This window comes from Styela clava, chromosome 13 (assembly GCF_964204865.1).
Source record: "Styela clava chromosome 13, kaStyClav1.hap1.2, whole genome shotgun sequence".
Taxonomy (NCBI): domain Eukaryota; kingdom Metazoa; phylum Chordata; class Ascidiacea; order Stolidobranchia; family Styelidae; genus Styela; species Styela clava.
In genome coordinates, this window is record NC_135262.1 from 3393346 (window position 1) to 3413075 (window position 19730).

Here is a 19730-nt window from a genome sequence, read left to right on the forward strand (position 1 = left end):
ATTTAATGCAAATAATGGTCATATTAAGGACGGAATATATTTAAACCGCACTTTGGAAGTATGTGTACCAAGATGACGCACAACCTGAACCCTAACCAGGTACACATACTATGTTCAGGTTGTGCACCATCTCGGTACATTCAGGTTGTACATGGGCACGAAGACTAAAGCGAAACAGTAGTCTACCTTACCTGTTACAGTACCGGTACCGACTCTTGTGTAGCAAGAGAGTAGCACTAGAGAGGTCGAAAAACAGCTACAAATATTTTTTAATAATTTTGAAGCAGTCATCACACAAAATTTCGAATCACATGGAACCCACAGACAATTTTGAAATAAATAAAAATTGGTCCAGAAGTTGAGAAGAAAAGAGTTTTTTTTTCACAACAAGAGGAAAATACCATCAAGAACAACAACATTATAACCAAACGATTCATAGATTTACTTCGTGTCCAATAATTTAGTGTATCTTTATGCAGATTAGTCAGTACGGGTGAATCGTTTTCTTGAACTATTGTTGTTGGGGTTGACGGGCCAATTACTCCTATGGAACCTTATATTCACCCAAAAGTCTTGCTGTTTAACCATAATCCATGGGAAGTCTTATTTATACGCATGAAAGCAGTTTCCGCCGCAGATCATTTCATCAAACGGTTTTGGCGTCCTGATTATTGCTCTCTTTTTTATTATACAATCTCGTTATGCTGTGTTTGATGTCTTCGCCCCAAACATGTCTACATGAAAGATACCACGAAAAAAACAGCTCAGAAGTGTATGTGGGATAACTGCAAAGCTAAACTCAACTTGCACAAATGTATTTGAAGTTCAAAAATTTGCCAAAATTGAAAACAGTTAAACAATTCCATAACGTTTGATACGTTTGATGAAATGCAAGATTTTGTCTGCAAAATTTATAACTCAGAAACTTGTTTGAAACAATTAGAAAGCAGCTTGGTATGAACTCAGCACTGGGGGGCCCAAGTTTCGTCGTTGGTTGGCACATAGGATAAAATTTGCATATTTATCCCGGGGGAGCCGTGCATATTTACCGTGGCCTCACGTGCGATTTTCGATTATCAGTCCATATCGGGTATGGGATTAGTTAGTTATTTGCTTCAGATGCGTGGACTCGGTGGTGGAGCGTGGCGAGGAGTCCAGCAACCGTCACTCCATAATTTTCCCTACGGAAATCAGAGGTGCGGTAAAAAGCGTATTCCCAACAGCTAGCACGATGCGCCATGAGTTATAAAGTCTTTCGCGTGATATCTTTCTCATAGACTACATGTCGCCCTTTTCTTCAACAAAAAATTAGCCATTGGCCATTGACATTGGCCAAGCAGCATAAGTGCAAAATTGAAGTAACAATAAACGTTTCAGAAGCGCTCGGATACTTTTGCCATTCAGACAGATTTTCATGGTTGTGAATATTACCTCGTTCTGTCGGTTTTCGCGTGTTATTTGTTAGATTTTAGTTGTGTTTTGGTAAATAAAAGTCCTAAACTTCTTGAAATAAGTACCAATAATTTTGCAATAGTAAAGTGTAAAGAGGAAGAATTCAAGAGATCAAAAGTCGATGAAACATTCGTTACTCAATTGTTCGCATTGTTATATCCCACTACGTAGACTTTAGGTTCTCAAAGTGCTCCGTACGGAGCCTCAGGACTCCGTTAAGACACTTAGGGTCTCCGCGAGACATTCTTGAAAACTGTGCTCGGCCCACTGCCCGACCTCCATCAACTTTCCTATCCTCGACCCACTACGCTATCTCCCTCAACCTTCCTATCCTCGTCCCACTACGCTATCTCCCTCAACCTTTCTCTTCTCGATCTACTGCCCTATCTCCCTCAAGCTACCTATTCCCGACCCACCGCCCTATCTGCCACAACTTACCTATCTTTGACCTACGGTGCTATACTATTCAGTACCTGACCTATAACGGCGCTTTATCCACGACCCGATCGCCACACTGAACTTTACTATCTTGCGACCAACTTCCATTGGTTATACTGGTCGTGTATGCCAATGAGATGATTCAATCGTACGTCGACAAAACATGATTGACGACATTCGTATATGTAGACTGGAATCTCAAATGGTAAACAATAACCATAATTGGCAGTTTAAAAATGTGTTACTAATTAGGCTACTTATGGTTTCTTGTTGGGGATGACAGTTTTCTAAATTTTAACAAGCCGTTTTATGCCATTATTAATTCGCCATTTCGTGAGTTTTGTGACAGTATGATGCTGATCCGAAAAAAGCAATAGTGCTCTGGTCCGTATGAAGGATTTTTCTTCAACATTTTATAATAAAAGCGATGCCAAAGATTACGTACGAACTGCGTCCTTAGCAACTTCATTACGTTGCAGATAAGATAAGCTCAATTTTGGGACTATACGCTGAATTAAAGGACAGTTGGCAACGCTAGCTACGACAAAACATTTCATGACCTAAAAATAGTTTGGAAGGAATTACACTCACTGAGCGACCTATATTTTTGACTTTTCAGCCTTCTCAGTCACGTAAAAGAAATTTGTATATACAACATGATATGGCAGAACATTCGTTGAAAAAGACCAAGCGTGCAAATATTTGATTATTTCCTCATCGTTTTGCCTTGCACGGAAATACAGGTGACATTGAATGAGTTCCTGAAAAGTAACTCAGATATGTCGATACCGAATGGCCCATTAAAATTTAAAAACAGTGACTCTAAACCCGATGCCATCACTAGCCTAATTAGTAGCACATTTTTAAGCTACTAATTATGGTTATTGATTACCAATTGAGATTACAGCCTACATTTAGGAATGCCGTCAATCCTGTTTTGTCGACGTACGATTGAATCACCTCATTGGCATACTCGACCAGTATAACACATGGAAGTTGGTCGCAAGATGGTAAAGTTCATTTGTAGCGCCGTTAGCTTAGGTACTGAGTGGTTTAGCGTCGTGGGACAGTGGGTCAAGGGTGGGAAGTTTGAGGCAGATAGTGCAGGATAGAAAAGTTGAGGAAGATAGGGCAATGAGTCGAGGATAAAAAGGTGAAGGGGATAGGACGGTTGTGGGAAATAGGACAGTGGGTCGAGGATGGCAAGGTTGAGCGAGTTGGAGCAGTTGGCCGAGGCGAGGTAGACAGAGCAGCGGATCCAGAATAGAAAAGTGGAGGGAGATAGGGCAGTGGGTCGAAGATTCGAGTTGGAATGACTGTATAACTTCACTGGCTCCAAAGTCTAAACCAGAGGTCGGCAAACTTTTGTCGTTCGCGAGCCAAAATTAAAGGTTGCAAGTCATTGGCGGGTCGCACGTATTTCAGAAAGTTAAAAACCAAAGGAATGACCAATGAATCACATTTCATCCAGAATGATCATTTGAATATTTTCAGCGTCATTAAACCATTTGCGCTTAGCATCAACTTTTTTACGTTCTGTTGCCATTTCTCTAATTATAATCAATTATATGGTCATTAAACGAGTGATTGTGAATTATATACTTGTTAGGTTATAGTATAATTTAGTTTCTAAAAACAAATTTTGTCATGTCGAAAATATATTCGTCAATAAAGCTAGCTGTTTTGTTAATATAATTCAGTGAAGTGTCGCGGGCCAAATCCGGCCCGCGGGCCGTAGTTTGCCGACCCCTGATCTAAACCCTTCAATGAAAGTTAGATCATTTTACTGTGTCGGCCGATATTTGTCCCATCACTGCATCTAGAAATCACTGATACATTTATGCATAGACCGAATTCGATATGAAGGTATCAAATATAATTGGCTTCATAACTCCAAACTCTCCCTTAACAACGAAACATTGCGATAATCATAAGTGCTGAAAGAGCAACTCAAAAATACGATTTCAATCCATTCATTGCTAGTAGACTGTTTAACAAGTATTTCATGGTTGCCGTAGTATATTAGTCAACTCAAAGGCGAGCAATGATGAAATACTAATTAAATTGAATTGATATGACAAGACATTTTAAATTTTCGGGTCGGCCATGGATTGAGCGATGAGTGTTGCTCGGGAATTTTCTATTCTGAACCCCCTCCCTTTTAGAAAACCATGGCTGCTGCGCCCTTAGTTATAGATAATATTATATTTGAATCACTACCACATTTCGACACCACCATCGTCAAATTTTATTAGTGACGTTCATGCTTCTCCACAGATACAAAATTAACCAAGTCAGTTTTTAAATGAACGAATAGCTCGCGGAGCCCTGAGGCTCCGTACGGAGCACTTATAGCAGTGGGGATCAACGCCCGACAAAAGACTCCTCTTCTCACCCTCATCGGATAGAAATACATCACTCAAACCATACATATAAGCGGAATAACAGCGAATAATGTATAAAGATTGTAGCTTACACCAAAGCATCCAAAATTCATTAAAAAACCAATACATTTTTCCACGCCTATCACCGTTTTAAAATACAATTACAGATCAAGGCTAGAGGTAGAAAAATATCTTCGAGTTGCCATCTCCCAAATTAAACCTCGATTTGATATGCTGTGTATTATACACAAAGCTTATAATTTGCATTAGTCATAATAAACGCTATTTTCACAATTTTATGTGATAAGTTTCATATAATTTTGTGCAAAAAAAAGGCTAGTGTCGACAAGTCTTAAAATCCATAACTAATTACATGTTTACCAAATGCTTGGTTCGCGAGAAATTTTTTGTTGGGTCGCGCTAAAAAGTGGTTGCGGACCCCTGATATAACCAACCTCAGACATTTATCTAATTGTCGGATAAGGATTTATGCCTGACGGGGAAAAATCTGAGTATTGACAATGTACACACTAAATGTGTTAGTGTGTACCAGGACTAGTGAACTGCATAATATAGTCCTATTTATTCATGCTAGCAACTACAGTATACTTGCATAATGCGCATACATATCCACTATCATAAAGGCACACAGGAAGGATAGGGAGTTAGTCTCGCGCAAACCAACTCATAATAAGGTAACAAAAGGGTTTTTTCTCAAGTATGGATTTTAATATGGCTCTGTAGCGTAAACTTCCTAGAGAATGATTTTCCACATTTTTTACAGATAAATTGCTTATCCCCAGTATGTATTCTAATATGACGTTTTAAAGTTGGCTTTCGGGGAAAAAATTGTCCGCATTCTTCACAGGTATATGGTTTTTCTCCAGTATGGATTCGAATATGCTCTTGCAAGCTAGAACTCATCGAAAAACACTTTCCGCAATGCTTACAAGTGTATGGCCTTGCTCCAGTATGTGTTCTAATATGACTCCTAAGTGCAGAATTTGTACGAAAACATTTTCTACATTGATGGCTGTATATCAGCTCAATCATGCAAATAACCGGTCTAACAATATGCCCGAGCGCCGAATAAATTTTAGAAATTTGACGGGAAGTCGACTATTGTTAGTTATTTGAACGTTTGTAATAGGCGCGTAGATGCAAAAGTGGGAACACATATTAAGTTACATTATTTTACAAGCCATAAGGCACAAGGGGTTTTGGGCGCGCTGTCAATTAATTGCTTTGGTTGGGTTTTCATCCACACAAACGGCGTTTTGAACTATAAGACACAACGTAGGGCGCTCCCATAGTATGTGAACCAAGCTGGCGGACAACGGAACGTAGTATGTGTACCAGGATTTTATGTACAAAACCCCCACCAAAAACCCCCTTCCACCGCTTAAAATAAAAAAAAACATTGCTAAATATCTAGTTAGGATTAGAAATATAGACTGCGTTGGAAATTAAAATCGTTACTAATCCGAACCCTGATTGGATGATTACTAATTTTTTTAATTTTAAAACGTAGCGGGTGTATTTTTTTCAAATGTCACAGTTTTTCATTGGTGGCGGTGGTTTTGTTTGTACTAAAGATCCGGGATTTGTAATCGAAGTATTACCTAGACCAGGGGTGGGCAACTTCTCTAGTCGGCGGGCCAGATGTGGGAAAATGAAATTCTTGGCGGGCCGGATTATAACATGAATAGTATTCAATATCCTAATCACATATTTATTCGCTAATGCAAGAAAGAAAATTATAAATCGCGCTTAATATAAAGTTTAAACTAGAAAAAAATAGAGACCAAAAAACCCATAATGAATAAAGTGTAATAATGTAATATCATATTGTACTGATGTACAGTCAGCAGGCCGGACCCGGCCCGCGGGCCGTATGTTGCGCACCCCTGGGTCCTAGACGATGTCATCAAATATAAGTCTAACGTATGGTTCACTTGGCTAAATCACGAATATTGCTATATTATACGATGTATACATACGCTTTTCGCTGCAAGCAGGGATCTGTTGTACAAAGCCTCCCGCCAAAAAAAAAACATTCCGCTAACGCTCAAAATAAAACCATAAGTAATTATCCAATCTGAATTGTTTGAACAAAAGATCCTCATATCCATATTCTTTATTCCTAAAAACCATACTCTGCTTGAACTTCAATTTTTTTTCAAATTACGATTATTTTTTCAGTTATTCAAACAAATTAACTTGACAGTCCTGTCTAAATAATAAAAACGATCCATATTTACTGAAAATATGACTGAGCTTTCCACGCATCTACTCACCTCGTACAAATGTTCAACCAACTAATAATAGCCGACTAGTCGCGGACATAATTTCCTGTCAAATTTCCCAAATTTATTTGTCGCCAAATCGTCAATTGTTAGCGCTGTTATGCGGACGATAATTTGAGCGTGGCGTTCAAAATTTGCATTCAAATCATTTGCATAGCGTTCAAAATCACATAGCAAGTAATAGCCTTCTGGGGAAAAATTTTATCTCCAACCACTGAAAATTTCAAAGCAATTGGTCCAGTATTCGAAGAGAAAAGCGGTTTTTTAATATTTCCACTAGGTGTGTTATTCTGTGTCAAACAACAAGAACAACATAATATTGAAACTATCGTTATGTCCACTACGTGTCCAATAAGCACACAATAGATTGTAATCCCAAATGTTTATATATTGTAAAGTTGTACGATCGAATTGGATTAGTACAAATAGCAGATAACGAAATACATTCAAATTCCTAATGCGCGGCGGTGTGGCTCAACGGGCTAAGCGTTAGGAATACGCTCGCCACCGCACCTCTAACTACTCTGCGTGGGTTCGCATCCCATGCAGGGATGGTTATGTGCGAGAGGATTGCTGGACTCCTCGCCGTCGTTGGGTGGTTCACGTAACCGCTGGTCGGTTACGGCTTCCTCCACCACCAAGTCCATGCTTCCGAAAACAAACAATACAGTAAATCTAATCCCATACCCGACTTGGAATGGTAACCGGACCGAGAGGCCGTGGTTCGCCATATGAATAAGCCGTCTTATCGGCTTTCCTTTCCCCCGGGATAAATATGTAAATCCTATCCTATCCTAAGTATGTGTGATGAAACCAAATTTCTAACTAACAAAGAACGATAAAAAAAACGAGCAATACTTTCAGGAGGGAAAATATGTCATCAACTTTCTCGCATAAAACGTCGTCTGAATATATCATAAAGGAAATAAGTGGTTAATAATGTTAAAACACACAGTAAATATTCTTCTGTACACGCTACAAGGTATCGACAGTCGCATTAACCGTCAGTTTGTAAGGCGGTAATTGTCCAAAATACGTTTTTCAAAATGTAACTGAAAACACATCATTTTTCTCAACATAAAATGATGTCCCATTAGTTCATAAATTACATACATGTTGATAAAACGGGATTCAGTTGAATTCCTTGCACTTCGTTAACGTTATAAGAAAAGCCCAAAAGACTAGATGGCACTGCACGATTGTTGTGCCGGAATTGTACAGCATCACATTGGTGTATCGCAATAATGTCTTTTAAAAATGGTACAAAAATGGGTCATCTTGCTCCCGATTGACTATTTTAGGACATTTAATTGAGCGCGAAGTCAACATATAGTTCATTTTGGCTAAGTCGCCGTTATTGGGAAGAATACAACATAATTATCGAATTTCCTTTCCTTTGGGATAAATATGAAAAACTGTAAAAGAGGCTGATAAACCGATTTAGTCATATAGCTACCTTTCGTCCGGTTACCATTCCTTGTCAGTATTGTTATTGTCCCAGATGCATAGACTCGGGGACATACTGACATAGATGGAGCCACCTAAAATTTTTATACAGATAGCTCCATTTTTATCTCTTGTTAATCAAATTCTCGGTTACAACTTTAATGAATGGGAAATGTATGTAAAAACAATGGATTAGCTGTAACCAACGGCAAAAATATTCATTTTAAATTCTGGTGCGAGATTACTTGATTAAACTTTAATAAACGCACTCTGGCATGATAAAATAAATTAGAAAAACAAACTCAGAAATTAATGGCGATGACTCTCAAATATCATAAAAGTTTCAGTCATTTAGACGTGTGAGTTCGACTATGTCTTTTCAAATTGAAACTCCACGAAAAACACTTTCCACATTGTTGACATGTATATGGATTTTCTCCAGTATGTATTCGAATGTGGGTATTTAAGCTATAATTTGTTGAAAAACACTTTTCACAATATTTGCAAGCGTATGCTTTTTTCCCAGTATGCAACTGAATATGACTTTTCAAGTTGGAATGGTGCGAAAAACACTTTCCACATTGTTGACAAGTATATGGCTTTTCTCCAGTATGGATCCGCATATGGCTCCGCAGGTTACAAAATCTTTTATGACAATGTTCACAAGTGTATGGTTTTTCTCCAGTATGAGTACGAATATGTCTTTGCAAATTGATTTTGGAACTTAAGGACTTCTGACATATTCCACAAACAAATAGTTTCTTTTCTGTATGGATAATTTCATGCTTCTGCAGACTGCCTTTGCTCTTGAAACCCTTGCCACAATGTTTACAAATATACGATCTTGCTGCGCTATGAATTCGAACATGTTGTTTGAAAGCAGGTACAGAGTAGAAGCATTTTTCACAATGTTTACATGTGTATGTTTTTTCTCCAGGGTGAGTTCGAAGATGACATTGCAAACTTATTTCAGAACTAAAAGACTTTTGACATTTGTTACAAATAAAAGGTTTCCATCCTATGTGGTTCATTTCATGCTTCTTCAAACCAGCTTGGCTCGCGAAGCGCTTGTCACAATGTTTACAAGCTTATGGTTTTTCTCCACTGTGGATTGGTACATGCCGTTTTAAAGTACTCAATAGGTAAAAGGATTTTCCGCAATGTATACATGTATGTGGTTTATCTCCAGTGTGGATGCGAATATGATTCTGCAAACCAGATTTACTGTTAAATGACTTCTGACATTCTTTACAAGCAAAAGGTTTCTCTCCTGTATGGCTCATTTCATGCCCCTGTAAACTGGATTTGCTCGTGAGGCACTTTCCACAATGTTTACAAGAGTATGGTTTTTCTCCGTTATGAATTTTTTCATGCGTCTGTAAGTAATCTTTGCGAACAAAGCGCTTATCGCAATATTCACAATTGTATGGCTTTTCTCCAGTATGAACTTGCATATGTACCTGCAAATTACCTGTCTGTCGGAAACATTTTCCGCATTCTTCACAAGTATAGGGTTTTTCACCAGTATGGACTCGAATGTGGCGGTTGTATGAACTTGGTGTTGAAAAAGATTTTTCACAAATTTTACAAAATAACTTTTTTTCTTGAATGCGTTCATATGTTTCCAAAAACTCTTCATCTCTAAGGGATTTCTTGGATTGTTTCCAAGCATCAGGTTTTCCCATTTTAGAAGTTAATTTTTTTTGCTGAGGATGTAATTACTGAAGATACTCAATTGTCTAATGACATCAGTCATTCACACCTACGCTGCATCCTTATATATTTGTATAAACTGAAAACATGTCAACAAAAAATGCATTAAGCTTGAAAAGTTTTAATATACTTGTATAAAATATTTAGAAAGGCATAAGACAAAACTTGAGTATGCTTTTTCTTGTAAATTTAAAAATCACTAATAGTAGGTAACGTGACCTCTAAGACCAACATGCTTGATTTATACACAGTAATAATAGAGCTATTTATATGCCTATTTCTAAATAGTTTTATATGGTGCGTAAAACTTGAAAGCACCCGTAATTTTTATTTCTGATATATTATTATAAACATTTGAACGAAAGTGTGTGTCCGCCCTCATTATCTTATCAATCAAAACTAGTACCATTATAATTTTTTATATAAACCACATCCCATGTAACACATATATCAATCACATCTATTCTCCTCCCTGTTTCCATTTATATAGACTGCAAAAATATAAATTATATCTAGGGAATGCTCTCTGAATAAACAATATTAAACTGACTGTCGCGTTTTCACTTCAATCAGACAGCCAGTTTAGTACCGTACCTAGTACAGATGATTAATGACAAAATTTAAACGTGAATATAATTTCCTGTCAAATTTCCGGAATGTATTCAACGCTTGAACAGATTGTCAAAGCATTTTTATGACAAACGCTATGCACATTTTTCATTTAAGCTATATTCATTTGAGAGATAAGAGAAATCCTTCGCCAATTTACTTGATATGCCTTGTTATCACCGACTGCTCTTCTAAAGAACTTACAAAAATACAGTTGATCTATATATATTGTGTGTATGAGTGGATGCATGTCACTATTTTCATGTTCTATGATACCAAACCCAGTTCATTTTAATCGCTGTGCATTTTGTAGATATTTTTGCGTGAGTGATACCTGTATACTGTAGCAAATAATTAAAATAATTTGCCTAAAACAAGAGAGCTATGCTCAAATGTATGAGCACGTAGCGCCACATAATTTTGATGACGTCATAGCAAAAAATAAAATTAATAGCCTTCTGAAGAAAAATTCCATCTTCAACCACTGAAAATTTCAAAGCAATTGGTCCAGTAATCAAAGAGAAAGCGATTTCTTCAAAACGTGTCAAAGAACATGAGAGCTATGCTCAAATATATGGACACGAAGCGCCACATAATTTTGATGACGTCATAGAAAAAATAAAAGTAATAGCCTACTGGAGAAATATTCCATCCTTAACCACTAAAATTTCAAAGCAATTGGTTCAGTAACCAAAAAGAAAAGTGATTTCTTCAAAACGTGTCAATACACAAGAACAACATAACAACAAAACGATCGTGATGTCCACTAAACGTGTCCAATAACAAGAACAACATAAAGACAAAACGATCGTTATGTCCACTATGTGTCCAATAACTAAGGCTAACTCCAGTTTATGGAGTATCGATTCTTCTGCGGAAGGTAGCGGTAGCGTTTTTGGAATTCTAATTTTCGACTTGGTTGACATAGCAGCATGACCACTGTGACCTGAACTGTTTCAAGCTGACAGTAACATAAGCGCGACCAGCTCCTATATTCGATATCTTTCCGCAACGCAACGTTGCATGACGATGGTGTCACATATTTCCCGATCAACATCTAGCGGTAATTCATCAACACAGCAGGTAAATAGAAAATGTTCCAAATCGCCAAACAACTGGGAGTACGAAAAAGCCGGTAATTAATATTAGTGTGACTCGAGTATATACAAATGCAGTACCAATAGATTTTTAAAAAAAACTTACAGTCCTATGATACCAAACTCAGTTCATTTCAGGCGCTGTGCGTTTCGTGAGTGTTACATATACCTGTATGCAGGGGTGGATTATGCCCCTTTGGTGCCCTAGGGCTAAGCAAAGGGGCCCCTTATGTGTAATTCATTTATAAAAATAATAAACCACATAAGTGTATTATCCATTAAAAATATTCACAACCAACAGTAAATAGAACAACTTTTACGAACATTTTTAGGTTTTTTAACTGTTATATATAGCCGATATATTTATCGGCAATTTACTGTGGGACGCAAGTCGGAGAAAACCCAAGAGTGATCGAAATATCGCGAGTTTACTTATTTTAATAAACAACGAAAGTTAACCGTTCCAAACAGATTGTTATTATATGTTGCATGGGCGGCGTTCTTTAAAAGAAGATATATACATAAAGCGTTCTTTAAAAGAAGATACATAAAGCCTTCAGTTATTTTAAAATTAATTCCCGAGAATTACCATTGTATTTTCCGCATCTCGCGTTTAATGTAGCTTCAAAATATATTCTTTCGTGACAGATATTACTTGAAATCAAACAAGACACTCTGTGATGGGCAGGGAAATACGTTTCCGCCGTGTTTTCCTTATGATACTTTTCTCGCGACACTCATTTTATTACGAATTGTTTTAATTGAGTAATTTAAAAACTTGCAGCTTGAGCAAGCTTAGTGCCATCCTCAAATAACAACCCAGTCCGTCTAAGTTGGTATTTCTGGACCTAGCTAAAAAAATGGATTGCGCGGCGTTAAGTCGGCTCTGCGTTTCGTCACTACTGTCACATGGCCCACGCTTGAAAACAGAGAAGTTTATACTAAAATAAAAGCACAAAGCGTTAGAAAAAAAGGTTTGAAACTCGGGATTCCAACCCCAGTTGGAATAGGTAAAAAAAAAAAAAACTCACAAACGTTCTGCTATTAGGTACAAATATACGCTAAAATTGTTCTGTGGGCCGCACGGAATGTATCAGCATGGCAAGGTTCGGATCACCCTGGTCTATCTTATCAAAAAACTCCCGACTTCGTTGACCACTAGATCGCTGAAATGCGATGCAAATAGTTCATTGGTCCAATCGTTGAAGAGAATTTTTTTTTTATTAAAACAAAAATGCAGCAACAAGGAGAATACTTGGAAGAAAAACAACAATTTAGGAAAACGACTCAGTGGACCATTTCGTGTCCAATAAATAAATTTCAGTGTTTATTCTTAATAAAAAATAATAATATGATACTTGAAGACAAAAAATAAGCAAACATTTTGAGGTTTGAGTCGTCTGGTGAACTTATATATAATTCTACTCTAAAATTTCTGTGGTGCCCCTCTTTGCTTGGTGCCCTAAGCAGGTGCTTATATTGTTTAATGGTTAATCCAGCGCTTACTGTATGCCGTGCAGTAGCAAATAATTAAACTTATTTTCACCAAAAAAATAAGGCCTCCCAGTTTATGGAGTATCGACCCTTCTGTGGAAGGTAGAGATTTGGAATTCTAATTAACGACTTGGTTGACGAAGATGAAATATTGACCTGAACTGTTTCAATCTGACAGTAACACAACCATGCGCGACCAGCTTCTTTATTAGATGTCCTTCCACAACGCAACGTTGCATGAAACATGTCAACAAGAAATATAAAGTTTTAATTTACTGGTATAATATATCTAGATAAGCATAAGACAAATGTGAGTATGCGTTTTCTAGTGATGTGAAAATCTCTAATTGTAGATAACGTCACTTCTGATACCAACATTTTTGATTTATTACGGTAATAATAGTGCTATTCATATGCCCATCCGTAAAAAGTTTTTTTTCTGATAACTGATTCGGACGAAAAACTTGAAAATACCAGTCATTTTTATTTCTAATACATCAATATAAATATGAGATCTGCCATGATGATGATGCATTGTACCAGCGTGTGTAAACATTCGAAGGAAAGTATTTTGAAAACTATGCTTATTACCCGCCTTCATGATCTTTATTTAATATTTAACTTCAATCATAAATAGTAATATTAATATATATGTTTTGTATAAACCAAATCTCATGTAAACACATATATCAATCACATCTATTTTCCTCCCTGTTTCTATCTACGTGGACTGCGAAAATATAAATTATATCTAGGGAATGCTCTCTGAATAAACAATATTGAACTGACTGTCGCGTTTTCGCTTCACGCCTCAGAGCCAGTGACAAAATGTAACGCGAATATAATTTCCTGTCAAATTTCCGGAATCCATTCAGCGCTTGAACATGTTGTCAAAGCATTTTTATGACAAACGCTATGCACATATTTCGTTTAAACTATATTTATTCAAATGATAAGAGAAAGCCCTAGCCATGACATTTTACTTGATTTGCCCTGCTGTTCACCGACCGACCTGCTGTTCACCGACCGATCAGTTAATCTATATATAGGGTGTCCATAAAGTTTTAAAAAATTTTAAATTGTCAAGGGAACATATCGATAGCATATATTGTGTTGGGTCTCACGGACGTATTGAATGAAGTTTAAAATACTTAAACAATGACTGATTAAAAACCAAAAAACTTGGTTAAGATATATTGAGAACCGACTTCACAACAAAATTGCAACTGTAAATGGATTTTATGGGCAACACGTTGTAGGGGCAGCAAAACCAAGTTTTTCTCGATTTGTTTTTATTAAATTAACTCTTTGAACTCTGAATCCCCAGAACGACGCTACTCTCTCACCCTGACCTCCCACGGCATCGCATCGATTTGACGCGTGAAAAAATTGTAATATCTCCAGTTTTAAATCAACATAACTTCTAAACCATTAGATATCAGATGGTCTGTAATATGTCATATAAAAGTTTATCTAGTCTTTTATTTTTATCTGGCATTATTTTTACGAGATGTTTTGAGGAGATGTGTGAGCCTATTTTTAGCCCCATCTACTAATTTTTTGTATTTTGGTAAGATTTGTTACCTTTTTTAGAAATGTATTATCAATATATATAAAATTTTAAAAAACTATACAAAATTACTTTTCGGGGAATATATGGGTGACTTTCTTAACATACGCATAACTCATTTTATTGCAGAATTTGTACTATCGATTCCAATAGTTTGCGAACAAAATTGATCACATATTTTGACGCCAAGTTTGCGTAACGACGCAAAGGGCGACGACGACATTGTCGTGATAACGTTCATGCGACGTTTCGTGCGTAACGCTTTGCGTGAGGTAGATTGCGCAATTGCACATCTGGTCGTTCACAGCTTGAGTTCAGATTGTGTCATCATTGCATCAGTATAATATCTCGGCCGCAGATAAAACCCTTATATTCAGACGAATCTTGATCAAACATAGTAAAATTGCTAGAATATAAAGGCCATTTATATACGTTTATTACTTGAATATGGGACGAAAATGAATGGCCAAAATGGAATAGGGGAAGGTGAGGCACGTTGGGACATGGGGCACAGTGGAAAATCAGCTCTCACACTGATACTATATCCGCAATCCTGTCCACGGTTCGATGTTTCGATCCGCCCTTCGGTGAGTTACAACGTCCCCGCGAACGGACAACGGACGGGTAGAGCGCGCAAGCTATGGGGTGAAAGTGGTTTTGGGAGGTTGAAACTAAAATTTCATCATCCCAGTTTTTTCTTTTTTTCTACTTTAGCCTTTCTGACATGACAAACCACCGTCAGATATTTTTCAGCTATTGTGCATTGTAAAATATTCATAACGTTGGCGAGTGGATGTGCCTTCCGAATTTTGCCGTATGATGGTCTGAAAATATTTGTTTCCTATAGGGAACAATGGACCGGGGTTCAGTGGGACATGCCCTACAGGGCACAATTCGACAGTGTTTGATACAATAAGTGCTTGGAGACCTAGAGATGCGTTATATTCTGTGTAATATCATGGTTTCTTTCGACCCATGGCCCAATATGGAATATATTCGAGAATCAATAATATTTCCAGATTTAGATCCGAGGAAGGAAGTAATACAAATTTGTTTGCGAAATTTTTTGTCAAAATATCTGAACTATTTCAGTTGAACATTGATTTTAAAAATATTAAATCTTCAAATTTGAAGTCTCCCTGTTCTTCAGACGATTATGCTGATTAATTGCTTATTTTTAAAGGCATACTTCGTTGAATTTCAACAGACTGACCCCTTGTGCCCCAGGGTCTGTCCGAATGTGCCCCACAAGTGGGGTACAGTGGGACACTTGACAGACGTTTTTCGAAGCATTTTGGTAGCAAGATGTGTGTTGCAAGGGAATTTCTTAGTCGCTGAATAAAAACTACCTTTACCCCTCTCTGCATTAGTCCCGCCAACTTGAGTGAATATGCAGAATTACCGGCTCAAAATATGCAAAAGAAAAAAAGTGTCCCAAACTTCCCCACTTTCCCCTATTTGATCCTCACGCATCTATGAGTTTACGTCGAAAACATCAAGGCTAATCATTCACCCTTGGATATCATAAAAATTGAATAAAAAACACTGATAACGGGAACGCGGAAGACATGGTGGCACCAGTAGCTCACCTGGTCAGTATTTTGCATTTTGCGGCCTAATTAGATTTTTGAAATTACTGCATATACGCTACATTCCTGATATTGCTATATTTACAATGGATTTTCAACTAAAGCTTCGTCCAGATGAAATATTGGATAGTATTCATCTATCGGAAGAAAAAAATAGGGCACAACAAAGTCCAGCATTGGCGCTAACAATGCATCCATCGATATGTTCCATCATTCCGTTTTTAGAAATCCGTATTTTTCATAACTTTATACAATTAAAACGGCAATAACACTTCATATAGTGTGTTTTAGTCGAACAGATTTTGAGGCTAGATGTAATGCGTGTATTGTTCCCCCGTGTATTGTTTACAAGTCGTTATTCGCTTCACGAATACGAACTTAAGTAAATGACGTTACGAGCATGCGGGGAAAAGTGTTTTTCGTATGGAACGTAAACGTGCTACGTGCCAACGTAATTGCTCAACGTCGGTGCGTAACGGCGTAAATGTGTTAGGTCGTTATTTACGTCACCTTGACGTCGCCTCGATCTTGCGACAAACAAAATCACGAATAAAAATGCTTCTAAAATTTGAATGGAGCAACATAATTTTAGTCTAATGGTATCACTGGAAATCTATATTCAACTTCTACAGATGTTGTCGATAATGTACTAGGTTAAATCGAAAACAAACTGAAGTTATTTCAATTAGATTTAGGAGTTTTTCAGAAGTTTTTTATGCTTTTAAATTTTGCTAATTTTCATAAGATGATCACAATATTTTATCTTAATTTTAAAATTATACTTAGTCCTGTAGATAATCTTTCACACGATGTAGAACTTGTCTAAATATAGCCAAAGAAGAAAACTTTTTCGGGAAAGCCGCTATAGCGGGGTCGGGGTTCAAAGATTTAAAAGCTGAAATTATGTGTTTGGTCATGTGTGACTGACTGGAGTGTCCACAATATATGTTTTCCCGGCCATTGACCCAGAAAAAATTCCTTCAATTCGATTGTATGGTATGGTATGGATTTGTGAATGTTTCGTCAAATGGACTTTCTGCCGGAACCGTTTTCGACAATATTCACAAAAATATGGTTTCTCTCCGGTATGTATTTGCGCATGTATCTTCAAATTACTTTTCTGTCGAAAACTTTTTCCACATTGTCCACAAAAATATGGCTTCTCTCCGGCATGGATTTGCGTATGTACCTGCAAATGACTTTTCTGTCTGAAACTTTTTCCACATTGTTCACAAGAATACGTTTTTTCTCCAGTATGGACTCGAATGTGTAGCCTGTATGCGCATGGTGTTGAAAAATATTTCTGACAAATTTTACAAAAAGTCGACTTCTTTCTGTGAATACGTTCATGTTTTTTCAAATTTGGCATCAATATATTAAGAAAAATGGCGACGTACATGATGTTAAGCTTCTAGTTGATTTGCTGAAAAGAATATTTGAACTGAAAAATTATCACAATCACAAATTTGAATCCTCTAGATATTGTTTTACTTCTTCGTCGAAATTACTACAGCTTTAATATAGTTTTTCCAGATTTGTAACCTACAGATTCATTTTATGTGCTCTTACAACGTGTTTATGAGATATTTTTAGGGTTATCAACAATAATTCCATGTATCGAGTTCTCATTGAACTATTTATGGCATTTCAAACTGCTTCCGTTAGATGCGGTACAGAGCAGTCGGAATACCTGGCTTTACTATATTTATTAGACGAAGTCCATTGTATCCTCATTCGCCGCAAGTGTTCGTCGATGGAACGTACGTTTGTCGGTACAAAAGAAAAATAGGATATAAGGATACTTTAAGAAGCAAGAGGTACGTTGATTTTTAATATATTTATGCACTTTGATAGTTTAATACAAAGTTTGTTAGTCGGCCAATTATGTATTGTTTTTGCAGATTCATAAATTCCAAACTAAATTTTGTGAAACACCTCTATAAATTATAATAAACGCCAACCGATAAACGCCAACCGATAAGGACTGTGCTTCTATTGTTGTATTTGAAGAAGGTCGGTATTCTTGTAACCTAGGTTTGGTTGGTATATAGAAGATGATTTTGGGGGGAAAAAAAAACGGAAAACGGTTTGATCATACGGATAACCACGGAATTTAGTGCGGGTATTGGTCTAGGTTGAGGCCGGGTATAATGTAGATTGTTGTAATCTCAAGCACAAAAAAAATCAACAATCGAACTAATTGTCGTTTAATAGATAATTGGATAGAATCAATGATTTGAGAGGTTTACGAACTTACTTTGTGAGTTACGATGGCTTGGGGTGGCGAAAGTCATAGCATTTGAATGTCACGGAAGTTCAAAACTATAGCGTGAAAGCTACCGAATGTATTTCTAACTAAAGGCGAACTTTCGACTCCTTGCGGATTCACCAATTCCGTTCAAAAATTTTACTAATTTAACTTTTTTTGTGAGTCATCTTCAAATTTGAATCTTATTCATACAAGCAAATATGTTGGGGGTTGACATCGATATTTGTATGGTCGTATCGCTCCCTCCTGTCCACACCAAAACAATTTTATGGCTGTTATATTTTTAATCCATTTGATTGACAACATAATAAATCTCTTTCTCTCACGTTTTGCCTTCTTATCAAAATAAAATAAATATTCCGTATTTTCTCATGACATCCAGGTACACTTAATAACTTCTTATCGCAAACGAAGCTATCCGTCTTCCGGTATTTTACGGCTTCTTTTCTCGTATCCGCTCTATGTATATAATGATCCTTCGAGCGTGTCTTGTCAAATATTCATATTGAGATTCAGATTATTTAGCAGACCTCCTTTTTAGGTAAAACATTTTCAGATCCACGGCCTTCTTTTTCTTAAATCACCATTAATGTTAAGTTAACGCAATAAGTTAAAACAGTGGTTCCCAAACCCCTTTCCGAGCCTTTCGCACTTGTGGCATTTTTGTGAAAAATATCGTGCAGGGTGCAATATATTTACATTAGGAATTCGTAATTACCTTGCTACAACGGGAGAATTAGATTTCTTTATTGCCTACGTTTGGACTTGAGTCTAGCTCAAGAAAACAATAAAAGGTTCCGTCTACCAAAAGCGTTCATTATGACATCTGAAAATAATTTTTGGTCTTGAGAGTGAAAATTCCACAACCTAAATTTTAGTTTTGAATCGCTAACCCGACCCACTCGGCGAAGTTGGACTTCATCACAGTAAAATTACCTTTAAACTTTCTGAACTTTTATGGAAGTATCGTTCTAAATATCGATGAATATTATGCGGTATCTATATAACTGTATAATAGAACGCGGACTGTTTATAAATTTGTTTGTTTGCCGAAGTCCGCACGAGTACTCAATAGCTAACAAAAGTGTAAGATTAACTAAAATTCGAAACGGCTTTTCAAGCTCCGAACCAATCAACATTTATTGACGCGTAAAGCAGCGGTTCTCAAACTTTTGGTGTTATGGAGCCCGTGAAAAAGTTGACTAATATTTACGGAGCCCTACAATAAATTTATAAACAAAATAAAAAAATTAAACTTACCGATTAATGTTCCTGAGTAAACTGAAATTACTTTATTTAATGACTTGGATGTATTTACTGCTTTGAGGCTCCGTTTGGTTCACTTTGAGGCGTAAAGCGTCAT

General features: G+C 36.9%; 1 protein-coding gene and 1 pseudogene across 1 annotated transcript in view; one reads left to right on the forward strand and one right to left on the reverse strand.

Moving 5' to 3' along the window:
• Positions 1–4988: 4988 nt before the first annotated feature.
• On the reverse strand, positions 4989–10085 carry LOC120333174 (uncharacterized; annotated as a pseudogene).
• Positions 10086–17829: 7744 nt separating this feature from the next.
• LOC120333194 (dynein axonemal heavy chain 5-like) overlaps positions 17830–19730 on the forward strand; it is an 87125-nt gene continuing 85224 nt past the window's right edge. Inside the window, exon 1 of the mRNA XM_078119109.1 lies at positions 17830–17915. The gene's annotated coding sequence lies outside the window, so the exon portion shown is untranslated. The remainder of the gene's footprint in view (positions 17916–19730) is intronic.